This window comes from Cervus elaphus, chromosome 20 (assembly GCF_910594005.1).
Source record: "Cervus elaphus chromosome 20, mCerEla1.1, whole genome shotgun sequence".
Classification (NCBI taxonomy): Eukaryota; Metazoa; Chordata; class Mammalia; order Artiodactyla; family Cervidae; genus Cervus; species Cervus elaphus.
In genome coordinates, this window is record NC_057834.1 from 123,280,946 (window position 1) to 123,287,277 (window position 6,332).

A 6,332-nucleotide genomic window follows, 5' to 3' on the forward strand; every position below is an offset into this window, starting at 1 on the left:
TCATTTAGTGAAAATAAAAAGTCTCCTAAGATTCCAATAAGTCAAGAGTCTCTGACCTAATTCACAAAAGCCCAGGTCTCTAATAAGAGGAGAGTGGGAACTAATCATTGTGGTCGCTGATGTCATTGGTAAAGGCCTTTCCCAGCATAACCATCATTTTCCTTTCATAATGTCTTATATCTTGACTTGGAGATCTGGAGCTCAAGAAATTCATTTTCTGCATCTAACTCCTAGAACTTGGCTTGGCAAAGAGGACCTGTCCATATATATTTCCTAAATGAACAAATGGAAAAAGGAAGAGGCCTAGGAAGAAAGAATGGGGAGGGGACTGAGATGTGAAGTGGTTGAGGGGAGAAGAATGAGGAACAAGGGAGGGGCTGGAGGGATGTTGGGGACTAGCACAGAGAGAACCCCGTGGATGGGTAACCCAGCACCTCTGAACCCCAGGCCCACAGAGGCCTGCATCCCACCATTAGCCCCAGCCCAGTGACCATCTCACCCCTCAGGTATTCACACATCGTGGAGAGACTGTCACTTGTCCTGAAGGGAAAGAGACTCAACAGGAAGCACCCAGGGAAACTGAGTCCAGGGAGGCAGGATTCCAGGCAACCCAGTCTCCAGAAAAGCACTAGGCTTCTGAGAGGTGGAAGGATGAACCCCCTGGCTTCTCTCTATGACTCAGTTCTTTGCACTTGACCTGGCCAGCCCTGGCTCCTGAAGGCCTTTCCAATCAGGTGCTCAGGTGTAGATGGAGGGAGCCTCAGCCAATCCGAGCTCCTCTCAATGGACCAAGCAGTTGAGGCTTTATGCCTTGGCTCTTTACCAGGCTTTTCTGGGAGAGGGAGGGGAGGACCATCCCCCTGCTTCCTGCCACCATCTCAGTCCCTGGTGGGGATGCCAAGATGGAATTCTCTGAATGTTGTCAACAAGAACCCCACAAGAAAGAACCCTCTGGGGTTAGAGCAGGAGAAAAACCACCCCATTGGGGAGGCATAGTGACCTGTCCTTTCTTTTTCCAGCTTTCTGAGGAATATGACCAGCCCAAGGGAGAGGAAATTATACCTGGTCTTCTTGCAGAAATGTCAAGAACTGAAGGCCTCATGTTAATTCTCTTCTTACTCCTAAACCCCTGTACCCCAACTTGTCAATTAGAACATGGCTGAGTCATACTTCTATGCTTTACAGTGGGAGATTTTGTGCAAATCAAAATCTTCCTCTACTACTGACCAGAATAACAACTCTACCTGAACTCTAACTGATATTCTTCCTGCTGTCCCAGAGCTGGATTTGATCACCAGCAAGGTTGGGCCAGCTAGGGCATTGGTAGGAGGAGGGAGGCTGGACTCTGGATGCTGAATTCTGAGCCATGTCTGCCTGCAGGTCTCAAGGAAATGAGGCTGGGCTGGAAAGAGGGAAAATGCTAGGGCTATGGCAGTCCTAACAATGAGGGACTCTCTGTGGAGGTTGAGAATACCTCTGGGAAGGACTCTGGGAATTATCTCTCGTTTGCTAAGACAGGTACTCCAGAAAGTTTTCTGATTTTATGTCTGGGGAGGGAGCTGAGGGAAATGGCAGGAGGTGGTGATGGTAATAATGATCAAGAGCATCTTAATGGTCCTCTAGGACAGCCCCATACACAAAGCACTTTCATGTGCCTTTTCTCACCAGGTCCTCCCGGCACTCCAGGGAGGGAGGTGTTATGGGAGGGAGGTATTATGGTCCTGGTTTTATAGATGATGACAGTGATGGTGATTCACTGAGCACTTGTGATGGACCATGTACTGAGGGAGTCAGTGATACAGGTTTTGGTCATTTCTGTGCTCTCTAGGTTATAAAGGGGCTTCAAGGTCAACATGTCCAGTTGCTTACTCTCTTTCACAGCTGTGAAAATTAAAGCTCAGAGAAGCAAAGTCATCGCCCTGAAGGAGTTAGTGTAGGTGATTCCGACCTAGAAGTCCTGTTTCCTAGTCAGAGACCCATTCAATTGACCACAGTCTCCTTCCTCTGCTTCATTCTCTAGGAGTCTGAAGAAAAACTGTCCACCTGCCCATCTCATCGTGCATGTCCCCCAATTCTGTAAATCTTGGTTGAGTCAATGAAAGTACACAAAGTTCAGATAAGGTAATGGGATAGTAATAATAATGGTGAGAATACAACCACAAAGCAATAAAAATAGTGGTGATAATTATTATGTGTGTGTGCATGCTAAGTCACTTCAGTTGTGTCCAACTCTTTGTGACCCTATGCATTGGAGCTGCCAAGCTCCTCTTTCCATGGGATTCTCCAGGCAAGAATGCTAGAGTGGGTTGTCATTTCCTTCTCCAGAAATTATTATAATAATAGCAAAACCTTATAGGCTTTGTTTATTATGTGCTTTACTTACAATAACCCATTTATATCCAAACATCTTGAGATGACTTCTCATCTTCACCTTCAGTGGGAACATTGTTTTGACCACCAGTAGAAACACTCCCTACTGGGAAACTAAGATCTCCAAGCTAGCAGAGTTCAGAGTTCCTGAAATAGGGAAAAATACTCTGTGAGTGAGTTACTGGGTATAAGAGTCACAGAATCCACTGCCATTTCACTGCTTGATTCCCATGCTTACGCATTGTGGGACGGGAGGAAACAGTGCCATATAGTCTCTGACTCAAAGCATAAACGTAACATCATGGTCACCTTAAAGAAGTATGTAAGATAGGGCCCTATTCTTTCAAGGCATTTTTACTGACATATATATAGTGATAACTGAGTCTTAATAAGCCATTCCACCTTTCAATTAGGCCACCTTATTCTAAGTGTTGGAGGTTAGGTAAGGCCATTGATTCTATAATTATGAACCCATAGATGTAAAATGAGTTTCTTGATCAAATGCAATGCTGTGGGGAATCCCTGATGGTGGATTAGGCATGCTCTGAAATAAAATATCATGATGCTAGTTAAAACTTTATGGGTAGGGGAAGAAAATCTGTATCTAGAATTTGCATGTGTTCCTATGAAGACAGATCATTGTCTCCTCCATGATGGAAGAAGTTCAATGCAATCAAACTGCCACAGGTGGCAACCTGTTCTCCTGGGGAATGGAAGCAGGGACAGTGGTAAAGCTGGCTTCAAGCCCTGATAGTGTTTTGATTTCTCCCTTTGTCACCTACACACCCAAGTCATCACGTGCTCTTGCTTCTGTCCTCATCACATCATTCAGCATGTCCCTACTAACTGCCACCATCAAGTCTAGCACCTTCAGAAAGCATGCCTAGGTCTCCCCCACTAACTATTTTTCTTCAATCCAGTCCCCTCATCAGTATTCCCAAGCCATTCTTCAGAAAAAACTGTGGCATCTTCTCTCCCCCACCCCAGTCCTCATCCCAGGTTCTTAAAAACAGAGTTTGTCTATCTTTAAGATAAAATCTATTATCATCTTGAATTACAAACTCTATTACTGTCTATCCAAGTAGAGAGACAAATAAAACCTCATCTCATCAACCACAAGACTCACTCTCCACTACCCTGATTCCTGACTCAAGATGCAGCAGAGCCACCAGGTAGACTCCACACCTTCTGGAAGGAACTCCAAGAGCCAGTAAGACCTCTTCCCAGTATCCAGGCAGCCTCCTTCCCCACGAAGGCAAAAGCAGGAAGCTCTCAAAAGTTTTAAGTCCCTTCCATCAGCCACATAGCTTCCTACCCTCTCCCTGAAAGGCAGGAACACTCCAACAGCCCATGGGACCCTTCACTTTCTGCCTGAAACACTCTGCAAATGCTGCCTGGAACTTTGCCACACCACTGGTGTTGCAGTACTCACCTACCTAAACCCCTGCTTAGCCCAGCCCTGTTACATCTCTCATCCCCAAGACCCCTGGGCCATCAATGAGGCCTGAAAGAAAGCTGGATTCCCATGCTAACTCTGAGGCTTGTGCCAGGGTTCTTATAGAATCTCATATATCATTTAGGTCCCTTGAAAGAATAAGAGGCACTGTTTAAAATGGACTGTACCTGCAATGACTTTAATTCTTCTATGTTTTATAATTCACCCTATGGTTCACAGAAGATACACTTGTTTACTACATTTGGTTTCATGCATTTCACCTACTGTGACATAGAATTTTGGAGACACAGAGGTCTTAGAGAACTTTCAATTTGAGGTGCTCATTTTATAGATGAATAAAGTGAGATCCAGAGAAAGAAAGTAAATGGCCCAAAGTTACATAACAAGTTAGCAAGGTTGGAACTAGAACCCAGGTCAATTAATGTCAAGTTCTGTTCCTTCCACAAGATGATGTAGAGTATACCTTATCAGCCCCATAAACCATATTGCTTCCATGCATCAGGCCAGGTACATGAGTTACACTGGCTCTGTATACCATTGGCTTAATTTTCGATGTTGGTCGCACATATTATTATTTTCCTGTACCACTATGATTGCCTACTACTTGACATTCTACTATGTCCACATACCACATCACTTTCAGGTACCATGTTTCATGTTAGTTATAGGCATACTATTGGTCCCAGTGCCTCTGTTGTAGATTACATTATCACCCGTAGTATTTGCTGCTCTCACTGTAGAGGGAATACACATCCATCCCCAGGTCACATGACTTATATTACTTTTCTGTGGGAAGAAAATACTTCCTGCCCTTTTGTCAGAAGGCCTAAACATAGGACTTGCTTTGGTCAATAGGATGTCAGAAAAGAGATGTGTATTACTTCTGAGGAGAAGCTTTAAGAGTCATGTGTTTAAGCCATTGTTCCTTTCTCCCTGTCATAAGTCTGACATGTTCCAGATAGGGCCTCCTCTTTCAGGCTGGATCCAAGAACCCCATGGCAGAAGGCCACTGTCTACTTGCAGCTGACTTGGAACATGACAAATACATGGGTTTTTACTGTGTAATCCCATGCGATTATGGAGTTGTTTTTAACTGCATCACAATGTTGAAAGTTGATCAAGACAGCCATCCTTGATTTCATGTTCCACATTTGTTCCACTGACCAAGTACTATGTTGGTTTTATTGAATAATGTTATTTTCATATGTTATAGATGCTATTCCTTTCTCATCATTGAACACTTTGTCCCAGACTCCTCCTGTTTCCCAGTTCACCAGGCCAGTCTACCTCCCCATCACTTTGAGTCCTTGTTCCTCAGACTGTAGACCACAGGATTCAGCAGGACAGTGAACACATTATACAAGAATGAGATCTGCTTGTCTCACTCAGAGGAATAGCTTGCATTGGGCCTCATGTAGAGGTAGGTGGCTGGAGCATAGAAGAATGTGATCATAGTCAGGTGGGAGGCACAGGTGGAGAAAGCCTTGCAGCGGGCCTGCATGGACTTGAACTTGAGAATGGCCTGGGCAATACGGATGTAGGAGGCCACAATGAGCAAGAATGGGGCAACAACCATGAAGACACTGATGCCTAGGTCCACCATCTCAATGACATGGGTATCCAGGCAAGACAAGTTTTGTACTGAGGGGCCTTCACAGAAGTAGTGGTTGACCCTGTTGGGCCCACAGTATGGCAGCCTCATGGTGAAAAAAGTGTGGATCAGAGAGAAGAAGAAACCACAGGCCCAGGTCCCAGCAGACAGCTGTGTGCACAGGCCCCAGCTGAGGATCACAGTGTAACGCAGTGGATAGCAGATGGCCACGTACCGGTCAAAGGCCATGACGACAAATAAAATGCACTCAGTCAGGCCCACGGCACCAAAGATGTACATTTGTAGCCAGCAACCAGCAAAGGAGATGGTCTGAGATCAAGAAAGAAGATGCATCAACATCTGGGGCATAGTGGTGGTGACACAGCTCATATCCAGCAGGGAGAGGATACAGAGGAAGAAATACATGGGAGTGTGGAGATGCATGTCCAGGCATACCAGGGTGATGATGAGCCCATTGCCCAAGACTGAGCTCAGGTAAAGAAGAAGGAAGGCACTGAAGAGGATCCTGTTGGTCGTGGGGTCACTGGAGAAGCCAAGCAGGATAAATTCAGAAACCCAGGTTTGGTTCTGCCCTGGAGGCATCCACATGGTAGGGCTATAAGAGGATCACATTCATTTAAATGTCCTCTAAAATATGATAGTCTAGTAAGTACTGGAGACAGACCAGCTATGATTTTTAATTCTGATCCCATTACTCACCTAGTGCCTTGCACAGTTACTTAACCTCTCTGAGCCTCAGTCTCCTCATCTGTAAAATGTGGCTAATAAGGATTTTTAGGAGGAGTTGGGGTGATGCATGTGAAGCATCTCATGCAAAAAGTTTAAAAAAAAAGTGTCAGTCGTCCAGTTGTATCTGACTCTTTGCAACCCCATGAACTGTCACCGCCAGGCTTC

General features: G+C 45.2%; 1 pseudogene; it reads right to left on the reverse strand.

The window, feature by feature from the left end:
- Nucleotides 1-5,120: 5,120 nt before the first annotated feature.
- Nucleotides 5,121-6,026, reverse strand: LOC122676816 (annotated as a pseudogene).
- Between the last annotated feature and the right edge of the window lie 306 nt (nucleotides 6,027-6,332).